Raw genomic sequence first — 16,786 nt, forward strand, 5'->3', positions numbered from 1 at the left:
GGTCTTCGTCACCACCGTCGTTTGTTGCGGGAGTAGCAGGTGCTTCCATTTCTGCTTCCATCATGAAATCAGTCATCGTAGAGTGGAATTCTACTCAGGTAGTCGCTCGCTAGCTATAGCATGTAGCATCCTGGGCATCACTGGGAATCAAAACACCGCGGCTTTGAGAGCACTTGTTTGCAATTGTGCATTCACGTGATTAACCAATGATTTAACTTGCTGCTAGGACCACTGATTCACCAAACCTGCTTGCTTGCAGTCTGTATTCCACCACAGTCCCCAACGCTGCTCTCATGATTCATTTTTTTTCCAAAGATAGATTTGATTTTGTAGTGAGTCACGAAGGTTTCAGGGTAAATGTATCGGAGTAAAAGTATCAGTTTTCTTTGCAAAATGTAGTGAAGTAAAAGTAAAAGTCAACAGAAATATTAGTAAAGTAAAGTACAGATACCCAAAAAAACTACTTAAGTACAGTAACGAAGTATTTCTACTTCGTTACTATACACCACTGTCTGTATGTACTTTATCTTAACTCTCTCCATCATGTGTTTGCTAATGTTGCTCCTTGCTCTTTGTATTATATGTACAGCCCTTTGAGGGGAAGTATATTCACTTTGATTTGACTTGTGAAGGTGTTTGAAGGCACATTTTTGAACTTTGGACAGTTTCCCCCTGCTTCTAGTCTTTATGCTAAGCTAGGTTAACCAGATCCTGACTCTGGCTCCACACTAAACACAGACATGAAATCAATATAAATTGTCTCATCTCACTCTCAGAAGGAAAGCTAATAAGCATATTTACCAAAATGTTGACTTGCAGGTTCCCCATGCTTCCAGTCTTTGTGCCAAGCGAGGCTAAACACATCCTGTATACATAATGCACAACTTAGTAAACTGGACACACAGGGATGAAATTATCTGCTGAGGTTTGTGCTTTTGAGCCTCTGAGGGTGCATTTCCTTTGTTTCATTTTCATATGATTTGAACAGTCTCAATAATAATAAAATATATAAGATTACAAACTCAGCATCTGGTTTTCTGTTTGAACTGAGCGAGTGTAAAATGTAGTTCAACAATTCCACGTGTCAACACTACTTTCCATCAATGCAGACAGTGCTGCACTGATTAACATCTCATGGTTTCCCTCCTCCTCCTGCTCTGACCAGCGGATCATGTGTCCTGTGGAATGTTGACTCTTTTTCCCCCTCTTCCCCCTGCACCCGGAAAATAAACACATGAGACGTGAGGTCTGGGCCTTCGCAGACTGTTTCAAGTGGTGTGTGTGTGTGTGTGTGAGTGTTGGGGCGGAGGGATTGCTGAGGAGGTGGGGTGAGGTTGGCTGGAGTGCTTGGAGTGCGGGTGTGCTGGGGAAAGATAGAGAACAGCTGTGACCTATTTTCCTCTCTTTCAATCATTCTCTTCTCTTCCCCGAGCCGCCTAGTTCTGCAGCAAAGAGCTTAGAACTTTGCAGAGTGAAGCTCCGAACCTCCACATGGTTTTTTAGAGTTGCCGACATCGGCAGAAAAGTCATTAAAAGGGTCCTGACAGACCTGCAAACCTGAACAGTGTAAGATTTTAAATATTTAGGAATTTTCATTGATTCTAATCTCTCTTTTAAAAAGCAGGTAAAACATGTGACAAAGGTCTTAAAATGTAATCTCATGAATTTTAGATATACCAAACAGTCTAACCATGCAGGCTGCGAAACTGTATTTCAATGCGATGATTGTCCCCCATCTGACCGGCTGCTTAACCAGCTGGGCACAAGCCAGCAGCACGACATTAAAATCCATTGACATTCTCCATAAACAAGCTCTAAAAACACTTGATAAGAAAAACAAAAGTCACCATCACTGCAATATCCTCATCAAACACCATATCCTGAGTTGGGAGAACCTCATTAAATTCACTGATGTGTGTCTGGTTTTTAAAATTGTACATGGTATGACCCCGCCTCCACTTAGTGATTTTATTTAACAAAGCACTCAAAGCAGCAGACTCACTAGATCTGCTTCAAGAGGTGCTTGTGTCATTTCACAAAGGTCAAGCTCGTTTAGCAAATCTGTATTCACTGTGAAGACAGCTCACTCTGGAATGCTCTGCCACCACACATACACACAACAAATACGTACAAACATAACTTCAAAGACTGTCTTGTTGTGAATCAGGCGTGCAAGCATTGATGTGCTGTCTGTCCTGCCTGCTTGTTTCGCCTATACGTGCATTTGTCTTGCTCATTGTTGCTATTTTCCATTTTGATGTGTCTGTTATGTGCCTCAGTGTTGTATATGTGCTTGTACTGTAGGTGGGTTTGTTCTGCCTGACGCATGCTGCAGCCTGTTATGTCTGCTCGGCTCTAGTGTCTTATGTACACTTTTATTTTGCTTATATGTGTATTGGTTTTGTCTATACGTTACTGTCTGTTTATCGATGAATTTTAATTCCATTTTCATTCAATTTTTGTAATTTTAGGCTGCCTTCAAACATCTGGCCGGGGACAGCAGAGGAAAACTAGAAAAAGCATTTCCTGCTGAAAATGCGTTGGAATGCTGAAAACTGAAATTAATCGCAAAAACATTGCTGAAAATAGATATCCAATTCAAAAACAAATTGCAAAAAGCCTAATAATTCAAAAAGTTTAAAGATTACAAATATGAAAAGTCATATCACACCTCTCCTGAAAGAGCTGAACATTTTGATATTTGAACAGTTTCTGTGGCTTAAAAAAATGATTAGTAGAAGTATTAGTAGTATTAGAATAAGTACTAGTAGTAGTAGTAGTGATATTTGTAGTAGTAGTAGAAGTTGTAGTTGTAGTAGAAGTATTATTAGAAGTAGAAGTATTAGTAATTAGAAGAAGTAGTAGAAGACGTAGTATCAGTAGTCATAGTAATAGCTGTAGTATTGGTCATAGTATTTAATATCACAGTAGTAGTAGAAGTAGTAGTACTAGTAATGGCAGTAGAAGATGTAGCAGTAGTAGTAGTACTAGTAGCAGTCGTACTAATAGCTGTAGTAGTATTACTACTTTTAGTAGCATGAATAGCAGTAGTAGTAGTAGCAGTTGTCATATAAGTAATAGCAGTAGTGGTAGTAATAATATTGATGGTAGCAGTAATAGCAGTAGTAGAAATAGTAGCAACAGCAAAAGTTACAGTGGAAGTAGTAGTAGCAGAATTAGTGAGAAAGAGTTAGTGAGAAGAAAGAATTAGTGAGAGAGAGAGAGAGAGAAGAAAGAATTAGTGAGTGAGAGAGAGAGCGAGAGAGACTCTGATATCTCTGGCAAACTTTCTCATTTGGAGATTGTACTATGTTTTATCTTTTACAGCTTACATGACTATTGTCCTGCTCTGCCATGTCTTTCCTTGCCTCTCCCTCTTGTGTCACGGTGTGTTTAAATGTCACTCGAATCAGGAAACTTATCAGAATACTCATATCTGATTGGCCGAGCTGCAACACGTAACAGCTGCAACAAATTATGTGTGTGCGGCTTTTATTTTAAAATGGGGTGGGTGTGTGTGTGTGGGGGGGTCCTCTAAAAGTCTCCAAGACCTGAAATGACTATGTATGAGCGAGAGAGAGAGAGACAGAGCGAGAGATCACTAATTGGCTCAATCGCAAACACCTGTGTGCCTGAAGCCATTTCATGGAGATAAGATTCATGGAGAAGATTGTGGACACAGTGGCAAAATACAAATGTTTTTTTCACAAGAATCTCAAGCTGCTCTTCACTCTAGCGGTGAAATCACGCACTCTAAGCTGCGAAATACACATCTATTATAAAGTCAGAAAAGGGCTGAAAAATCATAAAAGTTAAATTGCTGCAGTTCAAAACGTTTAAAAGATATCTAAAAGCTGAATCATGTGGCAATAGTTAAGGGCTTTCTCAACATTTGAAAGTTAAAATGGTGTCTGTAGCTGAAAGTATGAGGAAGTTGAAGGATTTGAAAGTTGAAGAAGTTTAAGAGGATTTGAAAATATTCTCCATAGAGATCCCATTGAAAATAAAAAGCTTAATAATTCAAAATGTTTAAAGGTTAGAAATGTGAAAAGTCATAGCACCCCTCTGGTGAAAGAGCTGAACATTTTGGTGGTTGAACGGTTTCTGTAGCTTCAAAAATGAAGGAGAAGAAGAGGTGGGACGGAAGAAATAGAAGTTGAATAAAGATTCGAAGAACAATAGTTGGAATGCTTAACAGCATTCCAACAATAAATAAAAATCGGAATCTCTCACACACACCTTCCTTAAAACCGGCTCCTCCTCGATAGTCTGTGAGTAACTTTACTGCCAGCAGTTTGAAGGTCAAAGCCATTGTTTCCTGTAACTGTCAAATAACAAGAACTAGCCAGTTATTCACACACGCACACACACACACACACACACATACTCTACTGCCATTCATAGGCCGTCTTTGTCTTTCAGCCACATACACATCTGGATTTGCTAGAGCTGCAGTGGAAGGAATGTTTCTGTGCGTGTTTGTGTGTGTGTTCACACAGAACAGTCATATCTTTGCATGTGTAACATGCATGTTAATACTCTTAACTGCAGCCTGTGTACGTGTGCTTTCCCTCTTATCTGTGTTATTGTCACTGTTGTGGAAGCCAAGCTGTGCTGTTTCATTTTCATTTTGTCTCTGTCTTCCCATCAAATTTGATCTTGTTTAATGTAGTTCTGTATACCAGTGCATGAGCCCATTAGGAACGGGTCGATTGGCTCCCAGATTGGCTCCCATATCCACACGACTATGTTTCCATTTTAAAACGCATTTCTTTTGCTACGTTTACACTGAACGTCGACTTTGGAGTTTTAGGGCACCAATAACAATGGAGTTTAGCAACGCTATCGAGAGCCGGGTAACTTTGAAAACTGTGGACGGGTGAAACCACTTAAGTTTTAAAATGATGATGTCGACCCCGCGGTTGCTATTGATTGGTTCTTTGTACTCACGGTGTGTCCTTCCCTGATTTGTCACACCGCCAGAAGAAAACAAACAACATTCTTGATTATCGACCGTCGACCAGATAAATGTTTAAATTCAACATGAATAACAGATTACAGGCGTTGCTGATCTTTTTGTCTATACTAGCAGCTGTTGTGACCAGCGGCATTATCAGCCCTACGGAGCGGACATCTGAAGTCACGGTTAGCGGCTTTGAGGAGGACGATGGACAGAAAACGGAGGACTTTCCTTTTCTTGTGAAGTCCACACACATAAACTATAAACAAACAAAAGCATTAATGCTCCACAGCAGGACAGAGACTTCAGCCACCAGCAGAGCTGCGAGTGAGAGATGTATGTTGACCACATTTATTGACCCTTAATCTAGGAAACCATGATGTGTAAGTGTTCACTTTAAAGTTAATTTGATGTGTATGAGCGAGAGATAGAGCAACACCTGCAGCCTTGTGATTAAGTTTGAAAAGGGGACCCAGACGCTGTTGGATTCGGACCCTGGACCTAAAACCAATAGATAATTGAGAATTATTACATTTTGACGGGGCGCTTCTATTTTAACCTGCGCAGCTTTTCTAGCCTCTACGGTAGTCGTTCAGCGATCCAGGAAACACACCAACCAATTACATGCGTATTAAATCACATCACCTGATGCTGCTCAGCCAATCAAATATGTCACATTACATTACAGTCATTTAGCAGACGCTTTTATCCAAAGCGACTTGCAATCAGTGTATTCAACATCGGTATTCAAGAGAACTACTCGTCACCAGAGGTCATAAGAGCATAAACCAGAGCATAAACAAGAGCAAAAGTACAGTACAGAAACAAACTAATTCAAATACGTGCAACAAACTAATAGGGATACAATAAGTGCTAAGTGGAAGGCTCTGGGTAGTGCTTCTTGAAGAGGTGAGTTTTCAGCCTGATGAAAGATGGGCAGTGACTCCGCTGTGGGGAGTTCATTCCACCACTGTGGGACCAGGACAGAAAAAAGCCGCGACCGGGTCGATCGGCCGCAGGGACCTCTGAGCGACGGGGCAACCAATCGCCCCGAGGCAGCAGAGCGAAGTGGTCGGGCGGGGGTGTAGGGCTTGACCATACAAGGGTAGAAATGTGAAAAGTCATAGCACCCCTCTGGTGAAAGAGCTGAACATTTTAATCGTTGAACGGTTTCTGTAGCTTAAAAAATGAAGGAGGAGAAGAGGTGCGACGGAAGAAATAGAAGTTGAACTAGAAAAAGCATTTCCTGCTGAAAATGCGTTGGAATGCTGAAAACTGAAATGAATCGCAAAAACATTGCTGAAAATAGATATCCAATTCAAAAACAATTTGAAAAAGCTTAATAATTCAAAAAGTTTAAAGATTACAAATATGAAAAGTCATATCACACCTCTCCTGAAAGAGCTGAACATTTTGATATTTGAACAGTTTCTGTGGCTTAAACAAATTCATCAGTCGTGATATTTGTAGTAGTATAAGTTGTAGTAGAAGTATTATTAGTAGAAGTATTAGTAGCAATAGAATAAGTACTAGTCGTAGTAGTAGTGATATTTGTAGTAGTAGTAGAAGTTGTAGTGGAAGTATTATTAGTAGTAGAAGTATTAGTAATTAGAAGAAGTAGTAGAAGATGTAGTATCAGTTGTCATGGTAATAGCTGTAGTATTGGTCGTAGTATTTAATATCACAGTAGTAGTAGTAGTAGGAGTAATAGTAATGGCAGTCGAAGATGTAGCAGTAGTAGTAGTACTAGTTGCAGTCGTACTAATAGCTGTAGTAGTATTACTACTTTTAGTAGCATGAATAGCAGCAGCAGTAGTAGCAGTTGTCGAATAAGTAATAGTAGTAGTGGTAGTAATAGCAGTAGTGGTAGTAATAATATTGATGGTAGCAGTAATAGCAGTAGCAGTAATAGTAGCAACAGCAAAAGTTATAGTAGAAGTAGTAGTAGTAGCAGTAGTAATACTATATTAGCAGCAGCAGTAGTAGTTGTCGCAGTATTAGTAAGAGCATTCATTTTTTAAATAAAAAAGACTAATTTTGAGCTTGTTTAAATACAGTTAATCCATGAGGCTTTTATTTTGAAAGGGTGGGGCTGGGTGGGGGGAGAGGAGACATAATCATAATGTCTGACACACATAAACAGAGGTTATTAAATGCCTGGCTTCATCACAAGCATTTCAATTAGAATTCACTCTTTGGGGCTTTTATTTTGAAATGGGGTGTGTGTGTGGGGGGGGGGGGTCCTCTAAAAGTCTCTAAGACCTGAATGACTGTATGAGAGAGAGAGAGAGAGAGAGAGAAGAAATAATTAGTGAGAGAGAGAGAGAAAATAATTAGTGAGAGAGAGAGAAGAAAGAATTAGTGAGAGAGAGAGAGAAGAGAATTAGTGAGAGAGAGAGCGAGAGAGAGAGAGAAGAAACAATTTGTGAGAGAGAGAGAGAGAGAGAGAGTGAGAGAGAGAGAGAAGAAAGAATTAGTGAGCGAGAGAGAGAATAAAGACTTAGTGAGAGAGAGAGAGAGAGAGAGAGAGAGAGAGAGAGAGAGAGAGAAGAAAGAATGAGTGAGAGAGAGAGAAGAAAGAGTGAGAGAGAGTGAGAGAGAGAGAGAGAGAAGAAAGAATTAGTGAGAGAGAGAGAGAGAGAAGAAAGACTTAGTGAGAGAGAGAGAGAGAGAGAAGAAAGAATGAGTGAGAGAGCGAGAGAGAGAGAAGAAAGAATGAGTGAGAGAGAGAGAAGAAAGATTGAGTGAGAGAGAGAGAAGAAAGAATGAGAGAGAGAAGAAAGAATGAGTGAGTGAGTGAGAGAGAGAGAAAAAAGAACTAGAAAAAGCATTTCCTCCTGAAAATGCGTTGGAATGCTGAAAACTGAAATTAATCGCAAAAACATTGCTGAAAATAGATATCCAATTCAAAAACAAATTGCAAAAACTTAGTAATTCAAAAAGTTTAAAGATTACAAATATGAAAAGTTATATCACACCTCTCCTGAAAGAGCTGAACATTTTGATATTTGAACAGTTTCTGTGGCTTAAAAAAATTCATCAGTGGTGATATTTGTAGTGGTATAAGTTGTAGTAGAAGTATTATGTGTAGAAGTATTAATAGCATTAGAATAACTACTACTAGTAGTAGTAGTGATATTTGTAGTAGTAGTAGAAGTTGTAGTAGAAGTATTATTAGTTGTAGAAATATTAGTCATTAGAAGACGTAGTATCAGCAGTCATAGTAATAGCTGTAGTATTGGTCGTAGTATTTAATATCACAGTAGTAATAGTAATAGTAATGGCAGTAGAAGATGTAGCAGTAGTAGTAGTACTAGTAGCAGTCGTACTAATAGCTGTAGTAGCATTACTACTTTTAGTAGCATGAATAGCAGTCGTATTAGGAGCAGTTGTCGTATAAGTAATAGTAGTAGTGGTGGTAATAGCAGTAGTGGTAGTAATACTATTTATGGTAGCAGTAATAGCAGTAGCAGTAATAGTAGCAACAGCAAAAGTTGAAGTAGTAGTTGTAGTAGTAGTAATACTAGAAATATTAGCAGTAGTAGTAGTTGTCGCAGTATTAGTAAGAGCATTCATTATTTCAACAAAAAAGCCTAATTTTGAGCTCAGCGTTTAAATACAGTTAATCCATGAGGCTTTTATTTTGAAAGGGTGGTGCTGGGTGGGGGAGAGGAGACATAATCATCATGTTTGACACACATAAACAGAGGTTATTAAATGACAGGCTTCATCACAAGCATTTCAATTAGAATTCAGTTCGAGACATCACGCACTCTAAGCTGTGCAATACACACCCATTATAAAGTCAGAAAAGTGCTGAAAAATCATAAAAGTTAAATTGCTGCAGTTCAAAAAGTGTAAATTATATCAAAAAGCTGAATAATGCGGCAATAGTTCAGGGTTTTCTCAACATTTGAAAGTTGAAATGGTGTCTTTAGCTGAAAGTATGAGGAAGTTGAAGGATTTGAAAGTTGAAGTTTAAGAGGATTTGAAAATCTTCTCCATAGAAACCCATTCAAAAAAAGTTGCTAAAAGCTTAATAATTCAAATAGCTTAAAGGTTAGAAATAGAAAAAGTCATAGCAGAGATGAGCTGAAGGAGCTGAACATTGTGATAGTTGAATGGTTTCTGTAGCTTAAAAAATGAAGAAGAGTTTCAAAAAAGGGGAGACGGAAGAAATAGTGGAATGAATGCTTCTGAAGAACGTTGGTCTGCAGACAGGAAACAGCCGCTCCAAATGAATGCAGTTCCTCATAGATAGTCTGGATTTAATTTCAGTAGGAACAGGTTAAACAACAACAAAACACTGAATGATTCAAACAATTATATTTATAATTTATATGGAAAATAATCTAAATAAATTAAATAATAATGAATACAATGTATGTAGTGGTATTACTTTTACTCGTATGTAGACTAGTCAAGTAAACAACAATGTGAAATGTGAAATATCTGTTACCAAAACAAACCTCTGGCTACAAACCAACAGAACTCCACAGCAACAAAGATCAGGAACAACTGGACTTATTCTCTGATGTGGATTTTCACTACCGGTAGTTGTTTTTTATGTATATTAACCAGAATGCAGTTTCCTTTAATTATGTTAACTTAATTATGAACTTTTACAAGAAATTATATATTTGGAAATTTACCAGATTTAATTCGAAATTATAATTTATTTTACCAAATGTTTGTGATAGAAGTGTAACTTTTTCAATCACAACAAAATTATGTGCATGTCTTTTTCAATTATATGTTCAATTTTGTTGAAAAAATCTCTTAGTATATTTCAAATGTTTTGTACTGTTTGTACAAACAGTAATAGTATTCTATAGATGTATATGATGTAGATAGAAGATTGAAAGAGGTGAGCGTGAGAGAGGAGAATCTCTCAGATTTCTTAAAAGATAGATCAGGTACCAGTAACCCAAAGCAAGTGAGTGGATCAGAGGATCAGTGGAGAGACAGAGAGTGGGCGAGATGAGAGACTCTCAGGTTTTCGTTCAACAGACAGGTTGTGATAACCATGTAATTTACTTCAGAATATAGGATTTCAGAAATCAGTTTCCAGTAATTTGTTCAGATGTTTTTCAGAAGGTTCGGTAGGTTTGGAAAGTTCGGTAACAGCTAGAGTGGGATAGAAGGGGGATACAAAGAATGAATTCCAATATCAAAGACAGAGCGGTAGATTGACAGGAAAGCTAGAGGAACCAATGCTTAGACAGAGTTGATAGAAGGTATAGGAAAGACAGAGAGCCAATATGATAGAGGAGAGGGGAGACAGCAGGACACCTGTAAGACACAATAAAGACACACATTAGACAGCAGTCTGAATAACAAACTAAGTAACTTCTACCCTAAGCGAAAAGTTCAGTGAAGTGTCTGCTCACATGATCATAATGTAAACACATCATGACAGTATAACAGGTAATAGTGCACAGATTTATGTGAAATATCATGAAATGATATGTATATGATGGTATGAAATGATGGTATAGCTATTTAGAAGTCTCACATTTTCACTAACTACAACTTCACTACAGTGTGTTTAAAACCTGCAGTATTAAGTGTTGTAAAAGTGTTGATTCACATGTGAACTTAGTGTCAAGTTACCACGGAGACACCAACTCTGATCTACAGTTAGAGACAGGAAGGAGGAGCGGGAGGGTGAAATGTTTAGTTTAATTTCAGAAAACCATCATTACAGCTCATTTTATTTCCTTGTTAATTATCAAAGTCTCATTCAAGATCTAGAATTTCCCAGGAACTTTAGAGAGAATAAATCACACAAAATAAATGAATCTGGTGTCAATCTAAACAAAAGGAAAAGGTCTAAGATAGGGCTGCAACAACGAATCGATAAAATCGATAATCGATTTTTAAAATAGTTTTCATTATCGATTATCAAATTTCATAATCGATTCGTTGTGTCGCGCGATTATTACGCCACTCAATAAGTCGCGGAGATGTTTGACAAAAACAAAAGGGGAAAAAAGAGCGGAGCACAGCAGTTGTTGTGTGAAGTGGAGCTTCTAATGACGACCAAGACACGTCTGGTTTTGAACGGAACACTTTACTTCCTGAAAAATGCAGTTTAACAATTGTTACAGTGAACAGACCGAGCTCTTGCACCCAACATATACGTTAGGTTTTCACTTATCGTTATCCTTGTTGTCGTATCATAGCACATTGCATGCATCATGCTACTTCCTGTCTCTTCACAGTAAAATCACTTCCATTTTCATGCTCTTCACAATAAAAGTAAACATGCGATCAAACAATTTACAACAGAGGAAAGACCATCGGACCCGTAACGTTGTTCTGAAACATGGCGGAGGCAGAGGAATCAGTACGACCTAAGTCGGCCAAGGTGTGGGAGCATTTCACACTTAATAATTGAAAAAGTGTGTTCATTGCAAGATATGCAAAAGCGACATGATATGGCACGGGAGCACCACGGTGATGATTCAGTTTGTGGGTGTAGTGTAGAGAACAAGTTCTGACGTTCAAACAAATCCTGTTTTCTGATTTGTATTTTTCTTTATTTTTTATAAATGATTTATTGTTCCGACAGCTCAGGTCCCTTTAAACAAAAATATACATATTTTTGTTCACATGTATGTTTTTTGTGTTAGTCCATTTGTTTTTTTTTGGTTTTTAATTATTACTTTAACAGCTCAGGGATGTTCAAGAAGCAACCTGTTTGTGCACTTTCTGAAGATCAGTTCTGTTTTTGAATAAAGGGTTGGAAATGAATGCTTTTGTTTTTTTATCCGATTAATCGAAAAAAGAATCACCCAATTAATCGATTATTAAAATAATCGTTAGTTGCAGCCCTAGTTTAAGATACTTAACAGTTAACCACATCAAGTTATGTGGTCTATTGTCAATTTAAGTTACAGCATGTCCGTACTTACCAGCCAAAGCACAGATGTTGATCAATGTTCTCTTTGCCTAAGAGAGGAAACACATTATTATCTTCTGTGTGTATGAGCAATAAAGGGTTAAAACTAGCAGAACTACAGAACACCCACAACTAATGACAGCTCCATCTCAGCTCTATGTGAGGGCTGACTGTGGACTAATAATGGATTATCTAATGTCTCTGTATACTGAATATATAAAGTCATGTTCCTATAGGGCCTGCATTATATTAGTGGATTACTACAGAACGATACTATCAGCATTATATGAACAAAGTTTATTTGTACATTAAGGTCTAATTCAAGATCACAAAGCTTGTGTATAATCATGTCTATTTGTCACTTTCTGTTACAGATTTACACATTGACACATGAAGTGGCCAGAATAATAATTGAACAGCTTTAGCTGCTGGTAAAACTAACAAACAGTTATAAAACACTCTGACTGTAATGTTACCACAGCAAACATATTGTTGTCAGGATAGTTTTATGAAAAAGACTAGTTTTATATTAGAAATAACCTGTTAATTAGCTTAGTGGTTTATTGTCAGTTTAATAGAGAGATGAAGTCACGCCCTTTACAGTGTCCTGTGGGACTTTACTTTATAACTCGACAGTTCGATCCTTGGCTGGGACGTGTCATGTGTCGAAGTGTCCCTGAGCAATACACTGAACCCCTAACTGCTCCCCGGGCGCCTGTCATAGTCAGCCCACTGCTCCCTATATACAGGGATGGGTCAAATGCAGAGACAAATTTCCCCCTTACCGGGATCAATATAGTATAATGCACGTCAGCTGCACGGCCGTTACCTTGGCTTGCTAGCTAGCTCGCTAGGTAACTTAGCTATATCCATCCACACATGTACCTTATCATACATGATGTGTTTTATTCTGCTACTGTTCTTATCAGCCGGGAAGTAGAGAACAGGCAAGGCCTGTTGTTCATGCAAGTACAGTCGTTTTTAAGAAGACTTCAACAGTTTGACAACAAAATGCCGTATGACGAACGTTAGCAGCTATGCTAACGTTAGCACTTCGCTAGTATTAGTACGTTTTTCTTTGGTTCACCGGGAAAATGTTTACTCTTCTTGCTTATTTTGAACCCTGTTTGAGTTAGAAACCACTTGTAATGCCATTGTAAAATGTGGAAGCTTAATTTTTAAAGTTGAGTATAGAAACACACTGTGCTACTTACCGGTCAATGACTCAGAGAACAATGTCGAAGGCCTGGTTTCTTCCGTATTGAAGTTAAGATGAGGCGTTTAAGGGTACCCGGAATTCACGCACTCTAAGCTGCGCAATACACATCCATTATAAAGTCAGAAAAGGGCTGAACAATCATAAGTTAAATTGCTGAATTATGTTATGCTGAATAGTTCAGGGTTTTCTCAACATTTGAAATTTGAAATGGTGTCTTTAGCTGAAAGTATGAGGAAGTTGAAGGATTTGAAAGTTGAAGAAGTTTCATAAGTCTCATAAGTGACTGTATGAGAGAGAGACACAGAGAGGAGTGTATGTGCACGTGTGTCTGTGAGTCTGTGTGTTTATAAACATCACTAATTGGCTCAATCGCGAACACCTGTGTGCCTGAAGCCATTTGAAAATATTCTCCATAGAGATCCTATTGAAAATATAAAAAGCTTAATAATTCAAAAAGTTTAAAGGTTAGAAATATAAAAAGTCATAGCACAGCTCTGGTGAAAGAGCTGAACATTTTAATAGTTGAACGGTTTCTGTAGCTTAAAAAATGAAGGAGGAGAAGAGGGGCACGGAAGAAATAGAAGAAGTTGAATAAAGAAACAGGATAACAATAGTTGGAATGCTTAACAGCATTCCAACAATGAGTGAGTGAGAGAGAGAGAGACCTCTAAAGATCCCTAAGACCTGAATGACTGTATGAGAGACACACAGAGAGAGAGAGAGAGGAGTGTATGTGCATGTGTGTCTGTGAGTCTGTGTGTTTATCAACATCACTAATTGGCTCAATCGCAAACACCTGTGTGCCTGAAGCCATTTGAAAATATTCTCCATAGAGATCCTATTGAAAATAAAAAGCTTAATAATTCAAAAAGTTTAAAGGTTAGAAATATAAAACGTCATAGCAGACCTCTGGTGAAAGAGCTGAACATTTTAATAGTTGAACGGTTTCTGTAGCTTAAAAAATGAAGGAGGAGAAGAGGTGCGATGGAAGAAATAGAAGTTGAATAAAGAAACAGGATAACAATAGTTGGAATGCTTAACAGCATTCCAACAATAATGGACGGACTCTTAAATGTTAATTCTTCCTATACGGGCAGTTTAAAACCAGGATGTCTCTTATGTTCAGAGACCATGAAGATTATTAAAAGCATTAATGTGAAGCACCACTACTAGACAAAGAACTATTTTGCACAAATGTACCCTCACATCTGAAATGAAGTCACAGATAATAAACAATCTAAGAGCTCAATATGATCAGAATCTAACACATGAATTCACTGACCAACAGTGATGTTAACAGAGACAATAGAGCTGAAACAAGAGGGTTAATAACCACAGATCCATGCACACACATTTATCTCATGAGAAGATGAAGAATATGATATCTGGCTTTGATTGACATCACTTCACAGCTGAATGAACTAAATTTGAAGCTGAAGGGCAATTCAGTGAAATATATTTTTCCAAAATGAATTACTTTATTTTAAGATGCACATTTTTCAGAAGCTTTCTGTTATGTCATTTATTTTTTAATCCAGCCCATATTTTTCTTAAAGCGAGAGAAGACAATTCATTTATTATTAGATTATGTATTGTTTATAATTATTCCAGTTCAATTTGAAATCGGACAATACATATTTTTGAGATATTATTGAATTGAACTTTCTTTATTTGATTGACAGTCAGTTGTTGACTACATACACACGTGAATACAACTGTTGGCTACTTCAATAATTATGGAATTATATCACAGAACAAGTTAGACATTACTGTGATGTTCTGGACCTTTGATGAGGAACTTCTCTCTAACTGGACCTCGTTGAACTTTAACTGAATACCCCTGGTCTAAAACTTTACACTAAATGTGTCTGTTTTAGTTTATAGGGGAAGATTTTAAGGATCAAGAAATACCTTTTATTATTAAAGAGTACTTTAATACTCTGATGTATTTTCTGTAACTAAGCAACCAATCTACTTCCTGCTAACAACGGCACCCGCATGCCCAGTGTACGTGAAAAATAGTCATGTGATATTTGTGTTCAGGCGTGCTAGTATGGTCGGAAATCATTTTTTAAACGATGCTGAAATGCCGTGTGGACGGAGATGGTTTAGGCTCAAAAACCCCGCTTTAAAACTAAAACATATTAGTGTGGATGTAGCCTAAGTACTGCCGCTCATATCACTTGAATCCAGAGAAACAGTCTGAGGCTATGGATGCTCAGCCAGGCCTGGAGCGGTGATAGAGGGTGGTGTTATCCTGCCTTACACCCAATCAGGAGGCTTCTTGTTCTGACAAAAAGTGGGCAGTCTCCCTTTATCCCAACTGCTGAGATAAGAATAGCACCCAATAATCTTGGGAGGGTTTGTTGAGAAGAAATCAAACCCCAACTTTGATCCCCTGGCAGCAGTATACACACACACACACTAGGTGACATAAGCAAGCATATGTGACATAAGCAAGCATATGTGTCATAGAGCAGGCTCAGTGTTATTCACACTACCACCACCACCCCCATCCTCCTGCTTTATCACTCCCAGTGAGTGAGGGTTGGGTGGAGGGTGTTAAACTGGACCAGGAATAAACACAGTAGCTGTTAGAGCTATATTAGATATAAATGCCTCTGGCTTGCACCTCTCACTCCCCGGGGCCATGACAGATCTGTGTGTGTATGTGTGCGTAAGCAATGTGCACGCGTGTTACCGTATGTGTGTGGATGTGGCAGTTGTACTGGCTGTGAAGTGTGAGCACAGTGTCCAAGGACACAGCCAGCCTCGGGGATGGACAAATAGAGAGAGACTCTGGCCAACTGAGCACCACTGAACGGAGCCAATAGGATTAAAGCAGCAATATAACCTTCACAGATGACTGTGAACAGAGCATGTTGCTGCTTTACTGTTGTTTTCATTCAGTCTCAGCACTGAGGTCAGAGAGATGGAGGACACAGCCTGTGTGACTCCACGGCAGCTATCTGCTGCTCTGCTAACTGGATGAACTATACGTGCAGGGTGAGCTGTTACGTTTACTGCGTTGGTGTAAAATAGGGCACCAGAAGTTTTAGTGTCCAAGGGTGTGAGCATGACTGTGGAACTGAAGTGTATTGAAAGAATGGCCCCTAAATAATCTCTGTCCTGTGAACTGTAATTTGAAGAGAAATGAAAGCTAAGAAGTTAGATCATTGGGAAGAAAAACTAAAGTTGATTGCTCATTGGGTACACACATTCCAGAGTTGTATGACGAGAGTCGCTTCGTCTCTTAATGCCATTTTATCCATTGTAGTGGATTTACAGAAAAGAGCTTGTCTGGTGAATATTAGTTTAATATTTCATCAGGGAGTGTGACTGTACAGTGGTGGATGGAGGTGGTGAAATATGGATGTTCAGAACAAGCTAACATTCAGAGCTAGTATAATAAAGTTGACCTTACCCAACAATAAGAAATGGAAGCTATATGTCAACATCGCTTTTGAACTGGATTTAAAATGCATGTTTGAGACTTCTAGCCAGTAAACAAAAACCTCATTTATTGGTTCAGTGTTTTTGGCTTTTTGACCTTGTTACACTATCTGACTATATATATATATATTTCAATCAGGAGAGACTTGTATTATAATTGAACAATGATTTGTTATACATGCATCAAATATGAAAAGTGCAAAGTCATTGGCGATTGGACTCATCTTGAAGTAATATCAACGAGGGTAGG

This window comes from Melanostigma gelatinosum (assembly GCF_949748355.1).
Source record: "Melanostigma gelatinosum genome assembly, chromosome: 5".
NCBI lineage: Eukaryota > Metazoa > Chordata > Actinopteri > Perciformes > Zoarcidae > Melanostigma > Melanostigma gelatinosum.